The sequence below is a fragment of the Ambystoma mexicanum genome, chromosome 11, assembly GCF_040938575.1.
Source record: "Ambystoma mexicanum isolate Mex_15411 chromosome 11, UKY_AmexF1_1, whole genome shotgun sequence".
In the NCBI taxonomy this organism is placed as follows: Eukaryota; Metazoa; Chordata; class Amphibia; order Caudata; family Ambystomatidae; genus Ambystoma; species Ambystoma mexicanum.
The window spans coordinates 1,203,475,919-1,203,502,003 of NC_090934.1; positions in this window are offsets into that span (position 1 = coordinate 1,203,475,919).

Consider the following 26,085-nt stretch of genomic DNA (forward strand, 5'->3'; position numbering starts at 1 on the left):
ACATGCATGGACGTGAGCAGGCAGACACATCATCCGTTGCAAGCTCCGTCCAGGGCAGCCCCCAACGTAGATCTGGAAGGAACCTGCGCTCCACAGGCAGGGGTGCCCCTGATACCCGCAGAGGGGGCTTGCAATAGCGACAGCCCACTGACAATGAGCATCTTTGGACACTGGTGTTCGGGGGGGAGGTAGGGGGGTGGAGGGGGTGTGTTGGGCTCACTTGGGTGGCGGGTCGATAGGGTGTTCAACATGACATCACATATGCCATAAAAAGTGCACGATCAACCAATGAGATGTGTGGACATTGATCTTTGTGTACTAGGCCATCATAGGCGTACAGTCCATATTGTGCATGTCCCAGACACACGCAGTGCCACGAGTCCCGTGTCCATGTATCAGCCACCAGGCGTGAGTGCTAGAAGCATACATCAATGAGATGCTGACGAATGTCACGGGCCTCCGGTGCCTCGCAGACTCCATGAGGTGCTGCCACATCCCCACCCTCATCATGACCATCATCAGGTGCTTGCAGTTCTGCGTCAGGGGGCATGGGCACATTTCTACGTACGCACATGTTGTGGAGCATGACACATGCCATGACCATCTTTGCAACCTTCTCATGGCGGTACAGGAGTGCCCCGCCAGACCTGCTGAGGCAGCGGAAACGGCCCTTCAGTAGGCCGAATGCCTGTTCTATGACTACACGGGTACGTGAGTGGGCATGGTTGTAGTCCTCCTCATGCTGGTCCCGTGGGTTCCGGACTGGTGTGAGGAGCCATCTCTTCAGTGGATATCCAGCATCACCTGTATGTGGACGAGAAACGTATGATGTGGAATGCCATTGATACGTACGCACACCCCCCCCACCTTCCTGCCAGGTCATTGCCAATTCACATACCCCACATCATCATGCATGTAATGAGACTCACCGAGTAGCCAGGATCTGTTCCCTGCGTGTCGCTCCATGTAGCGTGGTATTGTAGAGTTCCTCAAGACCATAGAATCATGGGTTGATCCAGGGAATCGGGCACAACAATGTGTAATGATCCTGTTGGAGTCACACACCATTTGTACATTCAGGGAATGAAATTGTTTTCGGTTGCAGTACTGGGCCTCCATGGCATGTGGGACGACCAATTCCACATGGGTGCAGTCGATGGCACCAATGCAACCCGGTATGCCGGCAAGTGCATGGAATCCAACTTTCGTGTTTGTAATTTCCTGCTCCGAGCGTGGTAGGGAGATGTAGTCGTCTGCGTGCTGCAGGAGGGCATCGAGCACTTGCAATAGTGTCCGTGAGAACAGTGGCTGAGAAATGCCATGCAACTGTCCGACTGTGTGCTGGTAGGTGCCTGTGGCCAGGAAGTGTAGTACAGACACCACCTTCAGTAGGGGTGGGATGGCGGTTGGGCTATCTATCATGCTGACAAGGTCAGCCTGTGTCATGTCCACAATGGCGGCTATGGTGTCCCGGTCCAAACGGTAGAGGGTGTGGATCTGCTCATCAGTGAGGTTGAACGGATGTGCTCGGAGGCGTGGGATTGCGGGCTGCCTGCGTGGTGGTAGTGGCTGTGCTGGTGGGCCTTGCTGGCCCTGCCTTGCCCTCCTCCTCCTCCTGCGTCTCCTCCGTGCGGCCGGTTGTAGTTGGTGTTCGTCTTCCTCTTGGAGTTGGAGCACTTGCAGTGCTATCAGGTCCCCCAGGGCCAACATCGCGAGTCCTGCCGGTAGCATTTCGGTGTGGTTGTGGGAGGAGACTGGCTGTGCAATTCATGTGTTTTCAGGCTGTATGGCCTCCACCTGTGGTGATTCATTCCACCTGTGCAAACTGCTCTCCCCTTTGGCCGAGCACGTCACGCGCACAACGCTGCAATTCGGGGAATGGTATCTTGCTATTGCTATCATGTATTTGTACCCGATGGGCGTGTTGGATTGGTTGTTATGTTCATTCGGCTATGGTCCCATTGTTTCCCATTCTATCTGTGCAGTCGCGAACAGACTTGTGAAGGGTCAGTGGAACGTAGTACTCGAGTAACGGTGGGCCCTCATGCATCACTGTACCGAGTTGCAACGACGGGCGGGGCGTCCCATTCGTGGGTGAAGGCAGTTGCCATTTTCACACACAGCCGCACTCGATGGAATAATTAGTGATTTCAAACGGCCACAGATGCCTTTTCGACGTGATGTTGCAAATGAGGAATTCGGAGGGCGGCGCTTTCGGTTATCAGCTGGCGGCGAGGAGATGCCCACAGGTCTGACTGCAAATATAACGTTCTATTGTTCAATGTCCTTGAGACAGGGCCCATGGCGAGGGAGCAATGACTGATATGAATAGTTTGGGATGCGCATTAGCTACGTGGCCGATGAGGCCGGCCGTTCCCAAATACATGTTACTTCACAACACTTGAATTACGGGCTGGGGCACTGTGGATTTTGCAGGCTGCATAACGCACAGAATCAATGGATGTTTCTAATGTCATGTGAGTAAATATTCAGGCGTTTTGATACCGGGATGAGGGAATGATGAATGGATGCATGGGCAGGTGATTTGATACAGAGTTTGCCATGTACAGGGCTTCTTGGGATCTATCCGCCTCCCCTACGCTATGTGATGCAGGCCTGCCATAGTGGGACCATCGTCTATCTGGCCTTGTTGAGCCCTCCCTGTCTCGAGGCGCCCTCAGACACTTGTGTCCATGCACGTTGACATTCCCATCTGATGGATTCTGTTTTGACAGACGCATGCACAGGTACACTCGTTTGTGATGGTGTTTGCACCTCGATATAGATGGTTATGAGTCGCAAGTGGTTTTGGGGTGGTGTTGATCCTTTTGAGTGGGCTAGCATGCATATGGCTGTGGATTTCGTGTGATCATTGAAGTGAGTTGTTCGAATGTAGTTCTGATGGCCATTCTGTTTTTTTTCTTTTCTTTTGGTTGACAGGTATCTCCTCCCCTTTTGCCACTGCCATCTGTATGCCACTCCTGCAGATGGATTTTACTCCCGACACCTGCTGCTTCGTGTTAATCGGTGGAGCAGCATTACGATCTTATGGGACGATCGCCAATGGCCCACATGCCCTTACGCAGTACTGGTGTCTCGGAGCAACATTTCGGCCTTTCAGCTGGACTAGTGCCTCCTCATTGGGACAGCCCTGCGGTTCTGTGCGCTTCCATGTTGCCTTTTCGTACGTGAATGTGGCTCTGTGTACCATGGGGGTACAGGGCGACACACAAGTAGTGGCTGGTCATTTCTTGCGGATGCAGCCCACAATGGTGATTGGTGTTTTGGAGTTCATGGCCTGATGGCTGTATGGGCTTGGTGTCTTTGATGTGCATAAATTGCTATTCTGATTTGGCCCGTGTAGCGTTTTTCTTTGCAAGTGATGTGGCATATGCCTATTTGGGGGGCGATGTATTGTGAGGAGATCTGCATTGGGTTCCAGCTTCGGGGTTTAGTTGCGTGGTACTGTACTGGGCGCGTTTGCCTACTAGGCCCGTGAGGTCAGGGATGGGGGCTGCCTATATGACAGTTTGAATGTTGTCATGCTCAGGGGCGGGGGATTGGGTTTTGTGTAACAGATGCCGGTCAGCCAGGTGGACTGGTGGAATGATGTGATTTTCGGAATGTTGCTGGGCACAGGTGCCTGTGTTTGCGTGCGTTTCTTGGTGGGGGACTGTGGTCATGTCCATTGGGATGGCTTCTGTATTCGTGCCATCTGTGACCTGCAGCTCCCATTGGCCCCTCTTGTGTTGCTTTTGTTCGTTGGCATGCATGGGTGCTTTGTACATTTCAATGGTTGCATTGTGACTTCATTGCACCTACCGGGAGTTGTACTTTGTGGGCAGGGAGCGGTGTACAGGCACTCAGTGGGGCCGTTTACGGTTGATTCGTGATGCCGTACTTCTCGCCATGGCGGAATGGTACATTCCGCCATGCCTGATGGCGTTAGGTACATGTCCGCTAGGGTCGGAATTGGCGTACCGTTGCACCATGGTGGTGTTTGCGGTTTGGCATGGCGCGCGCGCGCGTGCTTGGTGCAGTTAGCGTTGGCGTTCACTACGGTGTCGCTAATGGCTTCGTACTTTGCGGTGACGGGTCATAGTCGCACCGAGCGCTATTCGATGGCGGTATTGCATTTCCGCCATCGTTTTTCGATTTCCGCCAGGGTCGTAATGAGGGCCAGGGAGCTGCCATTCCACAAGGCATGCAGCTGGCCTCGCACCGCCCTTCCACTCAGGGAGCTGCCATTCCACCAGACATGAAGCTGGCCTCGCACAGCCCTTCCACTCAGGGAGCTGCCATTCCACCAGGCACACCGCTGCCCTGGCACGGCCCTTCCACTCAGGGAGCTGCCATTCCAACAGGCATACCGCTGCCCTGGCACGGTCCTTCCACTCAGGGAGCTGCCATTCCACCAGGCACACCGCTGCCCTGGCATGGTCCTTCCACTCAGGGAGCTGCCATTCCACCATGCATACCCCTTCCCTCACACGGCCCTTCCAGTCAGGGAGCTCCCATTCCACCAGTCACACCCCTTTCCTCGCACAGCCCTTCCACTCAGGGAGCTGCCATTCCACCAGGCATACCGCTGCCCTGGCAGGGTCCTTCCACTCAGGGAGTTGCCATTCCACCAGGCACACCGCTGCCCTGGCACAGTCCTTCCACTCAGGGAGCTGCCATCCCACCAGGCACACTGCTGCCCTGGCACCGTCCTTCCACTCAGGGAGCTGCCATTCCACCAGGCACACCGCAACCCTGGCACGGTCCTTCCACTCAGGGAGCTACCATTCCACCATGCATACCCCTTCCCTCACACTGCCCTTCCACTCAGGGAGCTGCCATTCCACCAGTCACACCCCTTCCCTCGCACGGCCCTTCCACTCAGGGAGCTGCCATTCCATCAGGCATACCGCTGCCCTGGCACGGTCCTTCCACTCAGGGAGCTGCCATTCCACCAGGCACACCAGTGCCCTGGCACAGTCCTTCCACTCAGGGAGCTCCCATCCCACCAGGTACACTGCTGCCCTGGCACCGTCCTTCTACTCAGGGAGCTGCCATTCCACCAGGCACACTGGTGCCCTGGCACGGTCCTTCCACTCAGGGAGCTGCCATTCCACCAGGCACACCGCTGCCCTGGCTCGGTCCTTCCACTCAGGGAGCTGCCATTCCACCAGGCACACCGCTGCCCTTGTATGGCCCTTCCACTCAGGGAGCTGCCATTCCACCAGGCACACCGCTGCCCTGGCACGGCCCTTCCACTCAGGGAGCTGCCATTCCACCAGACACACTGCTGCCCTGGCACGGTCCTCCCACTCAGGGAGCTGCCATTACACCAGGCACACCGCTGCCCTGGCACGGCCCTTCCACTCAGGGAGCTGCCATTCTCCCAGGCACACCGCTGCCCTGGCACGGTCGTTCCACTCAGGGAGCTGCCATTCCACCAGGCACGCAGCTGCCCTCGCCGGGCCCTTCCACTCAGGGAGCTGCCATTCCACTAGGTACACTGATGCCCTGGCACGGTCCTTCCACTCAGAGAGCTGCCATTCCACCAGGCACACCGCTGCGCTGGCACCGTCCTTCCACTCAGGGAGCTGCCATTCCACCTGGCACACTGCTGCCCTGGCACAGTCCTTCGAATCAGGGAGCTGCCATTCCACCAGGCACACCGCTGCCCTGGCATGGTCCTTCCACTCAGGGAGCTGCCACCCCACCAGGCACACCGCTGCCCTCGTACGGCCCTTCCACTCAGGGAGCTGCCATTCCACCAGGCACACCGCTGCCCTGGCACGTTCCTTCTACTCAGGGAGCTGCCATTCCACCAGGCACACCGCTGCCCTCGTACGGCCTTTCCACTCAGGGAGCTGCCATTCCACCAGGTACACCGCTGCACTGGCACAGTCCTTCCACTCAGGGAGCTGCCATTCCACCAGGCACACCCCTTCCCTCGCACGGCCCTTCCACTCAGGGAGCTGCCATTCCACCAGGCACCGCTGCCCTGGCACGGCCCTTCCACTCAGGGAGCTGCCATTCCACCAGGCACACCGCTGCCCTGGCACGGCCCTTCCACTCAGGGAGTTGCCATTCTCCCAGGCAGACCGCTGCCCTGGCACGGTCCTTTCACTCAGGGAGCTGCCATTCCACCAGGCACGCAGCTGCCCTCGCACGGCCCTTCCACTCAGGGAGCTGCCATTCCACCAGGCACACTGCTGCCCTGGCACGGTCCTTCCACTCAGAGAGCTGCCATTCCAGCAGGCACACCGCTGCCCTCGTACGGCCCTTCCACTCAGGGAGCTGCCATTCCACCAGGCACACCGCTGCGCTGGCACGGTCCTTCCACTCAGGGAGCTGCCATTCCACAAGGCATGCAGCTGACCTCGCACAGCCCTTCCACTCAGGGAGCTGCCATTCCACCAGGCACACCGCTGCCCTGGCACGGCCCTTCCACTCAGGGAGCTGCCATTCCACCAGGCACACCGCTGCCCTGGCACGGTCCTTCCACTCAGGGAGCTGCCATTCCACCATGCATACCCCTTCTCTCACACGGCCCTTCCACTCAGGGAGCTGCCATTCCACCAGTCACACCCCTTCCCTCGCACGGCCCTTCCACTCAGGGAGCTGCCATTCCACCAGGCATACCGCTGCCCTGGCAGGGTCCTTCCACTCAGGGAGCTGCCATTCCACCAGGCACACCGCTGCCCTGGCACAGTCCTTCCACTCAGGGAGCTGCCATCCCACCAGGCACACTGCTGCCCTGGCACCGTCCTTCCACTCAGGGAGCTGCCATTCCACCAGGCACACCGCAACCCTGGCACGGTCCTTCCACTCAGGGAGCTACCATTCCACCATGCATACCCCTTCCCTCACACTGCCCTTCCACTCAGGGAGCTGCCATTCCACCAGTCACACCCCTTCCCTCGCACGGCCCTTCCACTCAGGGAGCTGCCATTCCATCAGGCATACCGCTGCCCTGGCACGGTCCTTCCACTCAGGGAGCTGCCATTCCACCAGGCACACCGCTGCCCTGGCTCGGTCCTTCCACTCAGGGAGCTGCCATTCTACCAGGCACACCGCTGCCCTTGTATGGCCCTTCCACTCAGGGAGCTGCCATTCCACCAGGCACACCGCTGCCCTGGCACGGCCCTTCCACTCAGGGAGCTGCCATTCCACCAGACACACAGCTGCCCTGGCACGGTCCTCCCACTCAGGGAGCTGCCATTACACCAGGCACACCGCTGCCCTGGCACGGCCCTTCCACTCAGGGAGCTGCCATTCTCCCAGGCACACCGCTGCCCTGAAACGGTCCTTCCACTCAGGGAGCTGCCATTCCACCAGGCACGCAGCTGCCCTCGCCGGGCCCTTCCACTCAGGGAGCTGCCATTCCACTAGGTACACTGATGCCCTGGCACGGTCCTTCCACTCAGAGAGCTGCCATTCCACCAGGCACACCGCTGCGCTGGCACGGTCCTTCCACGCAGGGGGCTGCCATTCCACCAGGCATGCAGCTGGCCTCGCACGGCCCTTCCACTCAGGGAGCTGCTATTCCACCAGGCATGCAGCTGGCCTCGCACGGCCCTTCCACTCAGGGAGCTGCCATTCCACCAGGCACACCGCTGCCCTGGCTCGGTCCTTCCACTCAGGGAGCTGCCATTCTACCAGGCACACCGCTGCCCTTGTATGGCCCTTCCACTCAGGGAGCTGCCATTCCACCAGGCACACCGCTGCCCTGGCACGGCCCTTCCACTCAGGGAGCTGCCATTCCACCAGACACACAGCTGCCCTGGCACGGTCCTCCCACTCAGGGAGCTGCCATTACACCAGGCACACCGCTGCCCTGGCACGGCCCTTCCACTCAGGGAGCTGCCATTCTCCCAGGCACACCGCTGCCCTGAAACGGTCCTTCCACTCAGGGAGCTGCCATTCCACCAGGCACGCAGCTGCCCTCGCCGGGCCCTTCCACTCAGGGAGCTGCCATTCCACTAGGTACACTGATGCCCTGGCACGGTCCTTCCACTCAGAGAGCTGCCATTCCACCAGGCACACCGCTGCGCTGGCACGGTCCTTCCACGCAGGGGGCTGCCATTCCACCAGGCATGCAGCTGGCCTCGCACGGCCCTTCCACTCAGGGAGCTGCTATTCCACCAGGCATGCAGCTGGCCTCGCACGGCCCTTCCACTCAGGGAGCTGCCATTCCACCAGGCACACCGCTGACCTGGCACGGCCCTTCCACTCAGGGAGCTGCCATTCCAACAGGCACACCGCTGCCCTGGCATGATCCTTCCACTCAGGGAGCTGCCATTCCACCAGGCATGCAGCTGGCCTCGCACGGCCCTTCCACTCAGGGAGCTGCCATTCCACCAGGTACGGAGCTGGCCTCGTGCGCCCTTCCACTCAGGGAGCTGCCATTCCACCAGGCACACCGCTGCCCTGGCACGGCCCTTCCACTCAGGGAGCTGCCATTCCACCAGGCACACCCCTTCCCTCGCACGGCCCTTCCACTCAGGGAGCTGCCATTCAACCAGGCACACCGGTGCCCTGGCACGGCCCTTCCACTCAGGGAGCTGCTATTCCACCAGGCACACCGCTGCCCTCGTAGGCCCTTCCACTCAGGGAGCTGCCATTCCACCAGGCACACCACTGCCCTGGAACGGTCCTTCCATGCAGGGAGCTGCCATTCCACCATGCACACCCCTTCCCTCACACGGCCCTTCCACTCAGGGAGCTGCCATTCCACCAGTCACACCCCTTCCCTCGCACGGCCCTTCCACTCAGGGAGCTGCCATTCCACCAGGCACACCGCTGCCCTGGCACGGTCCTTCCACTCAGGGAGCTGCCATTACACCAGGCACACCGCTGCCCTGGCACGGTCCTTCCACTCAGGGAGCTGCCATTCCACCAGGCACACCGCTGCCCTGGGACGGTCCTTCCACTCAGGGAGCTGCCATCCCACCAGGCACACCGCTGCCCTGGCACCGTCCTTCCACTCAGGGAGCTGCCATTCCACCAGGCACACTGCTGCCCTGGCACAGTCCTTCCACTCAGGGAGCTGCCATTCCACCAGGCACACCGCTGCCCTGGCACGGTCCTTCCACTCAGGAAGCTGCCACCCCACCAGGCACACCGCTGCCCTCGTACGGCCCTTCCACTCAGGGAGCTGCCATTCCACCAGGCACACCGCTGCCCTGGCACGTTCCTTCCACTCAGGGAGCTGCCATTCCACCAGGCACACCGCTGCCCTCGTACGGCCTTTCCACTCAGGGATCTGCCATTCCACCAGGCACACCGCTGCCCTGGCACGGTCCTTCCACTCAGGGAGCTGCCATTCCACCAGGCACACCGCTTCCCTCGCACGCCCTTCCACTCAGGGAGCTGCCATTCCACCAGGCACTGCTGCCCTGGCACGGCCCTTCCACTCAGGGAGCTGCCATTCCACCAGGCACACCGCTGCCCTGGCACGGTCCTTCCACTCAGGGAGCTGCCATTACACCAGGCACACCGCTGCCCTGGCACGGCCCTTCCACTCAGGGAGCTGCCATTCTCCCAGGCACACCGCTGCCCTGGCACGGTCCTTCCACTCATGGAGCTGCCATTCCACCAGGCCCGCAGCTGCCCTCGCCGGGCCCTTCCACTCAGGGAGCTGCCATTCCACTAGGTACAATGATGCCCTGGCACGGTCCTTCCACTCAGGGAGCTGCCATTCCACCAGGCACACCGCTGCCCTGGGACGGTCCTTCCACTCAGGGAGCTGCCATCCCACCAGGCACACCGCTGCCCTGGCACCGTCCTTCCACTCAGGGAGCTGCCATTCCACCAGGCACACTGCTGCCCTGGCACAGTCCTTCCACTCAGGGAGCTGCCATTCCACCAGGGACACCGCTGCCCTGGCACGGTCCTTCCACTCAGGGAGCTGCCACCCCACCAGGCACACCGCTGCCCTCGTACGGCCCTTCCACTCAGGGAGCTGCCATTCCACCAGGCACACCGCTGCCCTGGCACGTTCCTTCCACTCAGGGAGCTGCCATTCCACCAGGCACACCGCTGCCCTCGTACGGCCTTTCCACTCGGGGATCTGCCATTCCACCAGGCACACCGCTGCCCTGGCACGGTCCTTCCACTCAGGGAGCTGCCATTCCACCAGGCACACCGCTTCCCTCGCACGCCCTTCCACTCAGGGAGCTGCCATTCCACCAGGCACTGCTGCCCTGGCACGGCCCTTCCACTCAGGGAGCTGCCATTCCACCAGGCACACCGCTGCCCTGGCACGGTCCTTCCACTCAGGGAGCTGCCATTACACCAGGCACACCGCTGCCCTGGCACGGCCCTTCCACTCAGGGAGCTGCCATTCTCCCAGGCACACCGCTGCCCTGGCACGGTCCTTCCACTCATGGAGCTGCCATTCCACCAGGCACGCAGCTGCCCTCGCCGGGCCCTTCCACTCAGGGAGCTGCCATTCCACTAGGTACAATGATGCCCTGGCACGGTCCTTCCACTCAGAGAGCTGCATTTCCACCAGGCACACCGCTGCGTTGGCACGGTCCTTCCACTCAGGGAGCTGCCATTCCACCAGGCATGCAGCTGGCCTCGCACGGCCCTTCCACTCAGGGAGCTGCCATTCCACCAGGCACACCGCTGACCTGGCACGGCCCTTCCACTCAGGGAGCTGCCATTCCAACAGGCACACCGCTGCCCTGGCACGATCCTTCCACTCAGGGAGCTGCCATTCCACCAGGCATGCAGCTGACCTCGCACGGCCCTTCCACTCAGGGAGCTGCCATTCCACCAGGTACGCAGCTGGCCTCGCGCGCCCTTCCACTCAGGGAGCTGCCATTCCACCAGGCACACCGCTGCCCTGGCACGGCCCTTCCACTCAGGGAGCTGCCATTCCACCAGGCACACCCCTTCCCTCGCATGGCCCTTCCACTCAGGGAGCTGCCATTCCACCAGGCACACAGGTGCCCTGGCACGGCCCTTCCACTCAGGGAGCTGCCATTCCACCAGGCACACCGCTGCCCTGGCACGGTCCTTCCACTCAGGGAGCTGCAATTCCAACAGGCACACCGCTGCCCTCGTACGGCCCTTCCACTCAGGGAGCTGCCATTCCACCAGGCACACCGCTGCCCTGGCACGGTCCTTCCATTCAGGGAGCTGCCATTCCACCATGCACACCCCTTCCCTCACACGGCCCTTCAACTCAGGGAGCTGCCATTCCACCAGTTACACCCCTTCCCTCGCACGGACCTTCCACTCAGGGAGCTTCCATTCCACCAGGCACACCGCTGCCCTGGCACGGTCCTTCCACTCAGGGAGCTGCCATTACACCAGGCACACCGCTGCCCTGGCACGGTCCTTCCACTCAGGGAGCTGCCATTCCAACAGGCACACCGCTGCCCTGGAACGGTCCTTCCACTCAGGGAGCTGCCATTCCACCAGGCATGCAGCTGGCCTCGCACGCCCCTTCCACTCAGGGAGCTTCCATTCCACCAGTCACGCAGCTGGCCTCGCACGCCCTTCCACTCAGGGAGCTGCCATTCCACCAGGCACACCGCTGCCCTGGCACGGCCCTTCCACTCAGGGAGCTGCCATTCCACCAGGAACACGGCTGCCTTGGCACAGTCCTTCCACTCATGGAGCTGCCATTCCACCAGGCACACAGCTGGCCTAGCACTGCCCTTCCACTCAGGGAGCTGCATTCCACCAGGCACGCAGCTGGCCTAGCACTGCCCTTCCACTCAGGGAGCTGCATTCCACCAGGCACACTGCTGCCCTCGTACGGTCCTTCCACTCAGGGAGCTGCCATTCCACCAGGCACACTGCTGCCCTCTTACGGCCCTTCCACTCAGGGAGCTGCCATTCCACCAGGCACACCGCTGCCCTGGCATGGTCCTTCCACACAGGGAGCTGCTATTCCACCAGGCACACCCCTTCCCTCGCACAGCCCTTCCACTCAGGGAGCTGCCATTCCACCAGGCACAGCGCTGCCCTGGCACGGCCCTTCCACTCAGGGAGCTGCCATTCCACCAGGCCCACCGCTGCCCTGGCACGGCCCTTCCACTCAGGGAGCTGCCATTCTCCCAGGCACACCGCTGCCCTGGCACGGTCCTTCCACTCAGGGAGCTGCCATTCCACCAGGCACGCAGCTGCCCTCGCACGGTCCTTCCACTCAGGGAGCTGCCTTTACACCAGGCACACTGCTGCCCTGGCATGGTCCTTCCACTCATGGAGCTGCCATTGCACCAGGCACACCGCTGCCCTCTAACGGCCCTTCCACTCAGCGAGCTGCCATTCCACCAGGCACACCCCTTCCCTCACACGGCCCTTCCACTCAGGGAGCTGCCATTCCACCAGGCACACCGGTGCCCTGGCATGGCCCTTCCACTCAGGGAGCTGCCATTCCACCAGGCACACCGCTGCCCTGGCACGGTCCTTCCACTCAGGGAGCTGCCATTCCACCAGGCACACCGCTGCCCTGGCACTGTCCTTCCACTCAGGGAGCTGCCATTCCACCCTTCCACTCAGGGAGCTCCCATTACACCAGGCACACCGCTGCCCTGGCACGGTCCTTCCACTCAGGGAGCTGCCATTCCACCAGGCACACCGCTGCCCTGGCACGGTCCTTCCACTCAGGGAGCTGCCATTCCACCAGGCACACCGCTGCCCTCGCAGGGTCCTTCCACTCAGGGAGCTGCCATTCCACCAGGCACACCGCTGCCCTGGCACGGTCCTTCCACTCAGGGAGCTGCCATCCCACCAGGCACACCGCTGCCCTGGCACGGTCCTTCCACTCAGGGAGCTGCCATTCCACCAGGCATGCAGCTGGCCTCGCACGGCCCTTCCACTCAGGGAGCTTCCATTCCAACAGGCACGCGGCTGGCCTCGCACGCCCTTCCACTCAGGGAGCTGCCATTCCACCAGGCACACCGCTGCCCTGGCACGGCCCTTCCACTCAGGGAGCTGCCATTCCACCAGGCACGCAGCTGCCCTGGCACGGTCCTTCCACTCAGGGAGCTGCCATTCCACCAGGCAAGCAGCTGGCTTCCCACGGCCCTTCCGATCAGGGTGCTGCCATTCCACCAGGCACGCAGCTGGCCTAGCACTGCCCTTCCACTCAGCAAGCTGCATTCCACCAGGCACACCGCTGCCCTGGTACCGTCCTTCCACTCAGGGAGCTGCCATTCCACCAGGCACGCAGCTGCCCTCTTACGGCCCTTCCACTCAGGGAGCTGCCATTCCACCAGGCACACCGCTGCCCTGGCATGGTCCTTCCACTCAGGGAGCTCCCATTCCACCAGGCACACCCCTTCTCTCGCACAGACCTTCCAGTCAGGGAGCTGCCATTCCACCAAGCACACCGCTGCCCTGGCACGGCCCTTCCACTCAGGGAGCTGCCATTCCACCAGGCCCACCGCTGCCCTGGCATGGCCCTTCCACTCAGAGAGCTGCCATTCTCCCAGGCACACCGCTGCCCTGGTACGGTCCTTCCACTCAGGGAGCTGCCATTCCACCAGGCACGCAGCTGCCCTCGCACGGCCCTTCCACTCAGGGAGCTGCCTTTACACCAGGCACACTGCTGCCCTGGCACGGTCCTTCCACTCAGGGAGCTGCCATTCCACCAGGCACACCGCTGCCCTCTCATGGCCCTTCCACTCAGCGAGCTGCCATTCCACCAGGTAGACCACTGTCCTCGCAAGGCCCTTCCACTCAGGGAGCTGCCATTTCACCAGACACACCGCTACCCTGGCACGGCCCTTCCACTCAGGGAGCTGCTATTCCACCAGGCACGCAGCTGCCCTCGCACAGCCCTTCCACCCAGTGAGCTGCCATTCCACCAGGCACAACGCTGCCCTGGAACGGTCCTTCCACTCAGGGAGCTGCCATTACACCAGGCACACCGCTGCCCTGGCACGGCCCTTCCACTCAGGGAGCTGCCATTCCACCAGGCACACCCCTTCCCTCAGACGGCCCTTCCACTCAGGGAGCTGCCATTCCACCAGGCACACCGGTGCCCTGGCATGGCCCTTCCACTCAGGGAGCTGCCATTCCACCAGGCACACCGCTGCCCTGGCACGGTCCTTCCACTCAGGGAGCTGCCATTCCACCAGGCACACCGCTGCCCTGGCACTGTCCTTCCACTCAGGGAGCTGCCATTCCACCCTTCCACTCAGGGAGCTCCCATTACACCAGGCACACCGCTGCCCTGGCACGGTCCTTCCACTCAGGGAGCTGCCATTCCACCAGGCACACCGCTGCCCTGGCACGGTCCTTCCACTCAGGGAGCTGCCATTCCACCAGGCACACCGCTGCCCTCGCAGGGTCCTTCCACTCAGGGAGCTGCCATTCCACCAGGTAGACCACTGTCCTCGCAAGGCCCTTCCACTCAGGGAGCTGCCATTCCACCAGGCACGCAGCTGCCCTCGCGCAGCTCTTCCACTCAGGGAGCTGCCATTCCACCAGGCACAACGCTGCCCTGGCACTGTCCTTCCACTCAGGGAGCTGCCATTACACCAGGCACACCGCTGCCCTGGCACGGCCCTTCCACTCAGGGAGCTGCCATTCCACCAGGCACACCCCTTCCCTCACACGGCCCTTCCACTCAGGGAGCTGCCATTCCACCAGGCACACCGGTGCCCTGGCATGGCCCTTCCACTCAGCGAGCTGCCATTCCACCAGGCACACCGCTGCCCTGGCACGGTCCTTCCACTCAGGGAGCTGCCATTCCACCAGGCACACCGCTGCCCTGGCACTGTCCTTCCACTCAGGGAGCTGCCATTCCACCCTTCCACTCAGGGAGCTCCCATTACACCAGGCACACCGCTGCCCTGGCACGGTCCTTCCACTCAGGGAGCTGCCATTCCACCAGGCACACCGCTGCCCTGGCACGGTCCTTCCACTCAGGGAGCTGCCATTCCACCAGGCACACCGCTGCCCTCGCAGGGTCCTTCCACTCAGGGAGCTGCCATTCCACCAGGCACACCGCTGCCCTGGCACGGTCCTTCCACTCAGGGAGCTGCCATCCCACCAGGCACACCGCTGCCCTGGCTCGTCCTTCCACTCAGGGAGCTGCCATTCCACCAGGCATGCAGCTGGCCTCGCACGACCCTTCCACTCAGGGAGCTTCCATTCCACCAGGCACGCGGCTGGCCTCGCACGCCCTTCCACTCAGGGAGCTGCCATTCCACCAGGCACACCGCTGCCCTGGCACGGCCCTTCCACTCAGGGAGCTGCCATTCCACCAGGCACGCAGCTGCCCTGGCACGGTCCTTCCACTCAGGGAGCTGCCATTCCACCAGGCACGCAGCTGGCTTCCCACGGCCCTTCCGATCAGGGTGCTGCCATTCCACCAGGCACGCAGCTGGCCTAGCACTGCCCTTCCACTCAGCAAGCTGCATTCCACCAGGCACACCGCTGCCCTGGTACCGTCCTTCCACTCAGGGAGCTGCCATTCCACCAGGCACGCAGCTGCCCTCTTACGGCCCTTCCACTCAGGGAGCTGCCATTCCACCAGGCACACCGCTGCCCTGGCATGGTCCTTCCACTCAGGGAGCTCCCATTCCACCAGGCACACCCCTTCTCTCGCACAGACCTTCCAGTCAGGGAGCTGCCATTCCACCAAGCACACCGCTGCCCTGGCACGGCCCTTCCACTCAGGGAGCTGCCATTCCACCAGGCCCACCGCTGCCCTGGCATGGCCCTTCCACTCAGAGAGCTGCCATTCTCCCAGGCACACCGCTGCCCTGGTACGGTCCTTCCACTCAGGGAGCTGCCATTCCACCAGGCACGCAGCTGCCCTCGCACGGCCCTTCCACTCAGGGAGCTGCCTTTACACCAGGCACACTGCTGCCCTGGCACGGTCCTTCCACTCAGGGAGCTGCCATTCCACCAGGCACACCGCTGCCCTCTCACGGCCCTTCCACTCAGCGAGCTGCCATTCCACCAGGTAGACCACTGTCCTCGCAAGGCCCTTCCACTCAGGGAGCTGCCATTTCACCAGACACACCGCTACCCTGGCACGGCCCTTCCACTCAGGGAGCTGCTATTCCACCAGGCACGCAGCTGCCCTCGCACAGCCCTTCCACCCAGTGAGCTGCCATTCCACCAGGCACGCAGCTGGCCTCGCACGGCCCTTCCGCTCAGGGAGCTGCCATTCCACCAGGCACGCAGCTGGCCTAGCACTGCCCTTTCACTCAGGGAGCTGCATTCCACCAGGCACACCGCTGCCCTGGTACGGTCCTTCCACTCAGGGAGCTGCCATTCCACCAGACACACCGCTGCCCTCTTACGGCCCTTCCACTCAGGGAGCTGCCATTCCACCAGGCACACCGCTGCCCTGGCACGGTCCTTCCACTCAGGGAGCTCCTATTCCACCAGGCACACCCCTTCTCTCGCACAGCCCTTCCACTCAGGGAGCTGCCATTCCACCAGGCACACCGCTGCCCTGGCACGGCCCTTCCACGCAGAGAGCTGCCATTCCACTATGCCCACCGCTGCCCTGGCACGGCCCTTCCACTCAGAGAGCTGCCATTCTCCCAGGCACACCGCTGCCCTGGCACGGTCCTTCCACTCATGGAGCTGCCATTCCACCAGGCACGCAACTGCCCTTGCACGGCCCTTCCACTCAGGGAGCTGCCTTTACACCAGGCACACTGCTGCCCTGGCACGGTCCTTCCAATCAGGGAGCTGCCATTCCACCAGGCACACCGCTGCCCTCTCACGGCCCTTCCACTCAGCGAGCTGCCATTCCACCAGGTAGACCACTGTCCTCGCAAGGCCCTTCCACTCAGGGAGCTGCCATTTCACCAGACACCCCGCTACCCTGGCACGGCCCTTCCACTCAGGGAGCTGCTATTCCAGCAGGCACACAGCTGCCCTCGCACAGCCCTTCCACTCAGGGAGCTGCCATTCCACCAGGCACACCGCTGCCCTGGCACGGCCCTTCCACTCAGGGAACTGCCATTCCACCAGGCACACCGCTGCCCTGGCACAGCCCTTCCACTCAGGGAGCTGCCATTCCACCAGACACATCGCTGCCCTGGCATGGCCCTTCCACTCAGGGAGCTGCCATTCTTCCAGGCACGCAGCTGCCCTCGTACGGCCCTTCCACTCAGGGAGCTGCCATTCCAACAGGCACACCGCTGCCCTTGCACGGTCCTTCCACTCAGGGAGCTGCCATTCCACCAGGCACACCGCTGCCCTCTCATGGCCCTTCCACTCAGGGAGCTGCCATTCTCCAGGCAGACCACTGTCCTCGCAAATCCCTTCCACTCAGGGAGCTGCCATTCTACCAGGCACGCAGCTGCCCTCTTACGGCCCTTCCACTCAGGGAGCTGCCATTCCACCAGGCACACCGCTGCCCTGGCACAGCCCTTCCATTCAGGGAGCTGCCATTCCACCAGGCACACCGCTGCCCTGGCACGGCCCTTCCACTCAGGGAGCTGCCATTCTACCAGGCACGCAGCTGCCATCGTACGGCCCTTCCACTCAGGGAGCTGCCATTCCACCAGGCACACCGCTGCACTGGCACAGCCCTTCCACTCAGGGAGCTGCCATTCCACCAGGCACACCGCTGTCCTGGCACGGCCCTTCCACTCAGGGAGCTGCCATTCTACCAGGGACGCAGCTGCCATCGTACGGCCCTTCCACTCAGGGAGCTGCCATTCCACCAGGCACACCGCTGCACTGGCACAGCCCTTCCACTCAGGGAGCTGCCATTCCACCAGGCACACCGCTGTCCTGGCACGGCCCTTCCACTCAGGGAGCTGCCATTCTACCAGGGACGCAGCTGCCCTAGTACGGCCCTTCCACTCAGGGAGCTGCCATTCCACCAGGCACACCCCTGCCCTTGCACGGCCCTCCCACTCAGGGAGCTGCCATTCCACCAGGCACACCGCTGCCCTGGCATGGCCCTTCCACTCAATGAGCTGCCATTACACCAGCCACGCAGCTGCCCTCGCACAGCCCTTCTATTTCCCGATGGCAACAGGTGCTTCTGGACTGCTCAAACAATCCCTGCCACTCTTTGCGGAAACCAGGACCATCACCTCATGTATATGTCGTAAAGGCTTAACATTCTTCTGTGAAGCTCGCCATTTTTGGAACGCCTTTGCCAAATACTTTGACCTCGTTTATTTTTAATCTAAAGACCCGTCTTTATCCCCAGCCTCTCTTTGTTTATTTGTTTCACCTTGATGATTCTCGGGGTGCTCCTTTAACCCTTTCTTCTATACTGAGATGTTCTTTTTTATGTTACATTGACTTATTTACTTATGCATTTATTGTGCTTGGTACAATCTTCTGAATCACTAATCATCATTGCAGTGCTAATTCTATGGGGCTCATTACAGAGTTGCCGGTATCCAGAAAAAGTGCAGCACTTGTATCTGTCCGTCAAGGTACGGGTGACACCGAACCCATTCACTGGAATTACCGGCGCTGGTAACACCTCTCCCGGAATTAGCGGTGCAGGTAACACAGAAAATGGACATACCGGCAATGCCAGAAACATGTGCCAGTAATACTGGTACAATGGTATTACCGTCACATTATGATCATGGAATTGCCATTAATGCATGCAGAAATATGCTAGTATTATTAGATAAAACCCTGTGCTGCCTAAAGAGGGAGACCATTAATGAACTGCTGACCCTTATCCAGGATGACATTGAGAGCAGGTTTGGCATTGTACCACTGCTAAGCTGGTGCTGGTGCTGGTCCTGCACTTCCTGGGCACTGGCACGTTCCATGGCACTCGGTGAGCCAACTTTATGGTATTTCGCAGCCTGTCTTTTCCAGAGTGCTGGTGTGGGTACTGGAGGCCTCCTGTGCAAAGTGGGCCAGCACACCACCCTCCCACCACCGAGAAACACCACCAAGGCATGCTTCTATGCGATTGCTGGTATGCCCTATGTGTTGGCCGCATTAGACTGCATGCACGTAGAGCTGGTATCCTCTCCCCCCACGCCTCAGAGGAGTCTACAGGAACCTGAAGCAGTACCATTCCCTCAATGTCCAGGTGACCTGTGATGCCAAGTTGACCATCATTTACTGCTCTGCCCATTTCCCAGGATCCACCCACGACTCCATTGTCTTGCGGAACAGCACTTTGCCTGCTTACATGGTGCATCACGAAGGACAAAGGACAAAGGATGTTGGGTGTGCACATGCACATTTACACCTATATTGCAGCATGGTTGTCAGGCAAAGGGGGGGTTAAAGTCACAAATGCATGCCTGCCAAGCACCGTGCACATGCAGGGCCAACCAACGCATGCCTTAATTGACAGGCCACAACACACAGGAGTAGCATATGACTGGAGATGTAGCACTCACTGATCTGCCAGTTCAATGCCACAAAGACATCCACATGCAATGCACTACAGGTACCAGAATGCAACACTGCCACCCATCCAATGCAGGTGAATAAGTAGACTAGGCCATGCTGGGCCATGAAATGTATGTCCTGGTGAGGCATGGGACATCCATGCACAAACTGACAGTTGAGATTCTGCTGTCACAGGCAACACTGCTGCCAAGCATTATTATACACACGCTACTGTCAATTTCAATGTCAATGGGCCTTGTACCGCGCACTGTTGCCACTTGCATAGTCCCTTGGCACTCTGGTGGGTCTCCAATGGAATTAGTGTTGGGGTATATTGTTAGTGGGATTGAGAGGGAGAAGAGCAAGAGAGCTTTGATGTGCTGGTGACAGCCTCAGTTTGGAGAAAACGGTCACAGCGTTGGGGTGTTTTTTGCTTGGTAGCCGTCATGTGCTGTTGTACATGATTGTGTATGGTTGGTTCTCATGTTGGTGTCATGCAGTGCATGCAGTCAGTGGTGCAGTAGAGGCATGGTTGTGTTTAGTTCAGATTTTGACAGTGTGCATGCAGAATGGTGAGTTTTCACTGTCAGTGGCAATACATATCCTACCCCCTGCAATTCATCCAAGTGTGACACACTTCCTACTCCTACCCAATCCATCAAGGTGTGATACATTTCTGGCCCCCAACAGTCTGTCTCAGAGATATGAACTCAACATGCTACAGATGTTACACAGTGCATGTCTCAGGGGGCACCTGGGAGCATAAGGCTCATTTATACCATTAGACCAAATGCATGATGTGACTAACCTACACATATAGGCTAAGTGTGATATATGGATAATGTACACAGTTCTGCTACATGCAGGATAAGGATAACCTTGTGTCCTTACCCCTTGCAGGTGACTCAGGATACCCCCTGCTTCCATGGCTGATGACCCTCTAAGGGATCCCCAAACGCAGGAGAGAATGGCATAGAACAGGGGGCATTTGAGGACCAGCGCAATCATCGAGCGGACCTTTGGGCTCTTGAAGGCACATTTCAGATGCCTATACCATTATGGGGGTGCAATCATGTACAGGCCAGAAAAGGTGGGGCAGATAGTCCTGGCCTGTGCAATGTTGCAAAACATCTGCATCAGACGCAAGATACCCCTGCCTCCGTCATCAGGCCTAAGAATCTGCGCATGCAGGCCAGGGATGGGCGCGTGTTCTGCCAATAACTCATAGATTACTTTTTCTGAGTACCCCTTTCACTCTGTACTTCCCTTGCAACGTACTGCATATGATGTGCGTACACAATACATACTTGGACCCAATAAGGAATGGCCACGTATTGCTTCAATTGTAAACTACAATGTATTGAAATTACAACACTCTCTGCTTCCTGCCCACACACACTGCCCCACACACACACAACCCTTCCCCTCCATAGACACCCTGTCCCCACGCACACCCCTCCACACACCCCTCTCCCTGCACACTCCCTCCCTCCCCCCAACACCCCCCAAAAAAACAAATCACAGTGCGAAACATGAAAATGTCACTCTAGGAGTCATTTGTTTGGCCTCTTGGCCACAGTGCCCATGGATGGCCCGGTGTGGTTCCAATCTGCTGACAGGTCAGACCCCCTCAGCCCCCAAGTTCTTCAGTAGGACCTGTAGGGTGTGGGTAAGGGGCTCAGCCATGGCCAAGACCCCCTCATCCCCCTCCCAGACCCTTTGGGTGAGCATGACCAGGGTAGCAGTGGTACATCCTTGGGCCTGTGTGCTCCTGTGGCTACTGGCTTGTAGGCACTCCGTCAGGAGCCACAGCTCATTCAGCTGTTGCTGGATCATTTCAGCCATTGCCCCATGTCAGTCCTCCATAGCATGGATGCGCGCATCCATCTCCAGGATATTGGGCATGGGTGATGGAGGGAAGCTGTGCGGAATGGCTGGGTTAAATGATGGGGTTAGGTAGGGGGTGGGATCATCCTCATCCTCCTCCTCCTAGTCCTCTGTGCCATACCTGCCATGATAGGGTAGTGGCTGGTGTGGCATTGGTGGTGTGTAGGGCACGGGAGGGACGGTGGGGCCACTGGTGAGAGGCGTAGTCTTTCTGGCAGTGGTGGTGGCAGCTGTGCATCCGTCACAACAGGTGGTGGTGCTTGGGCTGGCTGTGCAACCGTCACAACAGGTGGTGGTGGTGGTTGGGCTGCAAGTAGTGGTGGTGGTTGGGCTGCAGGAGGTGGTGCTAGTGCTTCCTTCCCGCCTGCATGTGCCCGGCTTGATGACATTGCAGCCATGTTGCTGTCAGAGGATGTGCCTTTTGGGATGAGATGAGCATTCAGTTACCCTTCAGTGACTCACATCTGCAGGCTTGCATTACACTCATGGTACATTGTGTGTGTCCTGCTCTTGTCATGCTGTTTATTTGGTCGGTTTACTCCAATGTGTGCTTACACATGTGGGTGGTTGAAGTGCACAATTACTGTTGGTCTTCCAAGGTGGCTTATTGTTGTGTGTGCTGTGGGCCTATGATTCCTGTCCTGCTCTCCCTTGGCGCACATGGGCGCTCATCATGTGTCAATGTGTGGGGCAGTGCATTTTGTCCATGGTGCTTGTGCATGGCTACGTATGCCCAGAATTCCTAGCTATGTGTGTGAGATTGGCCCATTTGCTGTGATTGACACATGTTGGACCTGTTGCCTTGCCCATTTAGTGTTTCTCTGCCTGGGGATTCATCTATTTAGATACAAAATTGGCATTTACATGGGTTTGTTGTTATTAACACAATTGCCTTGGGTCCCGGCTTCCGGACCCTGTTGCCCTGACTCCCTCAATGCCCTCCATGTGCAGGATGGAGCTGCACATCTCCTCCCACGGCATCAGAGTTGGGGGTGCCACTGTCACTCCTCCTGTGGCAGTAGATCCCCTGCAATGGGTGGCCAGGATGTTCCTGCCAGATGGCCGTCTTCCTCGTCTGGGTGGTCTGGCGATTGCCAGTCCCAAAGAGTGCCTTTGCTTTTGCCACCTCATTGTCCATGAGGGCAGTCAGTTCGGGCTCTGCGAATCTTGCCCTGTGAAGCCGGAACTTAATTAGCCACTTCTTGGAATATCTGATGTGTTGGATGGGGTGGATGGCAGCAGGAAGGAGCTGATTTTAAGTGCATTGTTTTTTTCAAAATGGCAACCGGAGAGCATCCCATTCCAGTGATGATGCTATTTCCGGTGCCTGAAATTCCAGCATTGGAATTACCAGCACCAGTGATTCTGGCAATCTGCCTGCCAGTATTGTTGTTTCACTGGCAATTTATTATCTTTGCCGGTAATTCTGGAATGACAGTAATAATCTTTCTGGCAAGGGGGAAAGGGCGTGTCCGCGGACTTGGGTTATGCCGGTAATTCTGGCGATCAGATTGCCATAACAGTACTACCAACAGGCCAGAAATACCGGAATTCTTTCAGAAAACTCATAATGAGGGCCTTTGTTTAATCTCTATGCCTTTGACATCAGTGCTCTGCAGCTACGTTGAACTTTCAGATGCTGAAAATTACATAAAATATAATTTTAAGTTTTGTCTGTTACCATGGAAGTGGATGGCCACTGGCTGAATGATTTTGATGAGACTACAGCATTCCGTCATCTTACTGTGGCATTCTTTTTACAGTTTACTCTACAGTGGGATAAAAAAAAAAATACAGGAGCAGGGGTCTAGCCTGAATAAAGCCAAATATGGAGATGTAAAGAGAGCAAAGAGCTAAGAAAATAGCAGGCCAAGAAGTAAACCACCGGAAAGAATGCCACAGAAGAATGACCCCGATGTGATTTGACTCATAATGTTCCCTTACTGGGACACATACGATTAACCACCATTGCCATACAAAACAGCTGCATACGCCTTGGATTTTCATGACTTTTTCTGAGCTACATATACAAATGGAGTGTGTCAAAGGAATTTGTGTCCGTCTCTTCTTGACTCAGGACTGTTCTGTTACTCCATGCTCCCTGGCTTCCTGAGAATTCTAGGGTGAAAGGTCAGGGAAATAATGAGCCCTTGACAGAACAGGGGGCCCCCCTCTCCCTTCAGGAGTAGGGTATAGTCCAGGCCCTTTTTAGTCAGACCATTTCTTTCTTTCATCTGGATTCTGAATTGGGCTGACAGGGGAGATGGAGGACTCTGGATCATCTCTTTAGGCATTCTAGACCTTTCTCACTGATATCAAACAATGCGCTAAAAGCAAGCCCTACCTTGTAAGCTGGCAGAGTTGGCTGTGCTGTTTCCTTAGGCTACTTCCAATTCATTATATTACTCACATTAAACTTTTGTGAATCATAGAGATGCTGGAGGGTGGTGACTTTTCCTTCCATTCTTATGCTGATGCTACCAATATCTCTTTATGTAATTAGTTCTCAGTACTCTCTCTGAGGTTGAAGGCCTTCGTTTCAAACATGTGTGCTCTTACATGCCCTGAAAATCTGTTTAAAGGCGTGATGCTACACTTTCCTCCAGCATCTTTGTTAGTACCTGTCTGGGGCCATGCATCCCTCCCCCCAGGGCGTTTATGGCAGCCGAGATGGACCCGCAGCTCGGCAGTGTGACGAGTACTCAGGTAAGAGCCCATTCCAAGATGGCCACCAGGAGAGTCTAGCATAGATCCCATCCAAGATGGCCACCATAATTCTCGACATCATTGTGTCAGCTTGCATATGCCGCAAGCAAGTGGAATCACGTCTGTTTTCATAAAAGGAGGTAATGTGGTGTTCTCTGCGTCTTGCAATCCAAAGCCATCCATGGTGCTCACTACGCCAGGACTCATCTTTAGCTAATTAGAATTTCTATGCTACTGAAGCATAACATTATTCCTGGCCCTAGTGTCTCTACGTCTAGTACAAGTCCCCCATAAGGGGGAGCCATACATCTCAAACTTCTCTTGTGAGGTAATATTCTCTTGTGAGGTAATAGAAGGAAGTACGTTCAACTAACTGGTGGTTCTAGGAAAGGACAGGGTACTTAAGGTAAAACATATTGGGGCTCCTTCAATTGATCCCACAGTGTACCTCTTGTTCCCTCTACTAATACATGTCAGTTAGTCTCTGATTTCCCCCATTGCACATCTCCTGACCCGTTAACCCGAAATCCCACAAGAGGAGGCACATCATATAAGTCGCTGCTGCTTTGGATGGAGAAACTGCCTTTTTTCTGTGTTTTTATTACCAGAGAAGGACGTCCCCTTTTTAGGAAGCAGTGGATGACACCCTTGACTCCCAGGGGTTCTGCACCTCGTCCAGAACTACAGAATCTGAGGGTCTTCGATTATCCAACCATCATCTCACAGTCTGTGATGGAACATGGGTAGCCTCCTTGGTGATGCAAGCGTGAACTCCCAAAGACACAGCAGTTGCCAAGGATTTTTTCAGTGCCCCTACAACTGAAGCAGATCTTCCACCAAGACCCTATCTCCACCATGGTGTCCAGTCATAATGTCGAATACAATAATATCGAAAGTCAAAATGTCGAAAAAAAAATGTCGAATTACAAAAATGTCGAATTTTTTCCGATTTTTTTTTCGAAATAATGTTTAAATAAATAAATAATTATATTTTATAAAACATATATTTTTTAAATGGTTAAAGGTATATCCATGGTGAGTGGGAGGGATGGGGAGGAGGGGGGGGTTGGGGTAGGGGTTTGGGATGGTTTTTTTTAATAATTAATTATTTAATTAATGTTTTATTAAATACTTTTTAAAAAAAATTAAAGGTATATCCATGGGGGGTTTAGGGGGAGATGGGGAGGAGTGGAGGGTTGGGGTAGGGGTTTGGGATGGAGGGCTTGGGGGGGACCCCCCCAATAAAAAAACATTAGTATATGTGATATTTTACATAGTTATTTTAACATTGGTTTTTCGATTTTTTTTCGACATTTTATTTTCGAATTAATGACTTTTTCTATTATATGTATGTGTTTTCGACATTTTTGAATTCGACATTTTTTTTTCGATATTATGACTATAAACCCTCCACCATGTCTTGGTTGGCTCCTTATTTAACTCTGAATTGGATTATACCAATATATTCGTAAAAAGGTTCAAAAAGCAGCTGACAGGGTGACTCGGTTCTAAAAAGGTATACCCCGTCTTCTCTTCCTCACAGGCAATGATGCTTCCTGTTTGAGCAAGCAACAAGTAGAAATTCCTGTGTCACCGATGCAAGTCCTTGACTGGCAGAGTACGTACCAACCTTCAAAGAAAATTATGTCATATGCTCCGTGCTGAAATCTTTAGGTAGCCCACCGTCAATTTCTCTATGAGGCCATCTCAGGCGCATGGGCCACAGTGCTCCTGGGACAGTAAAAAAAATGTAAAGCTGTACAAATTATGGAGTCAACTTTATAAATATGAGAGGATATGGGGATATGATATGATATGATATGGCATTTGTAACGCGCAAGTGTTTCAAGGCGCGACGAGGCGGGGGGAACAAGGGGAAGACAGACAACGATCCTACTAGGCCAGGCGACATTCAGATCGCTCAAGTGCAAGGATGAAGGGGAAGGGAAAAGTGCATGGGGAAAGGGAGAGGGGAAAGTGCAGTACAGTGTTAGTAGAATATAAGATAAATAATAAGGGCCCGCTGGTGGCAAGTGCAAGGTATGTGCAGACAAGTGCTGGGAGGGGGGGCTGAAGGGATACAGAGACAGTCCCGCAGTGCAGGGGTTGCCAGGGAGGCAATGCAGGGAAGAGTGGCTGGGCCAAGGGCCGAGATCGGTGAGTGGCCCAGTTGCAGATTCA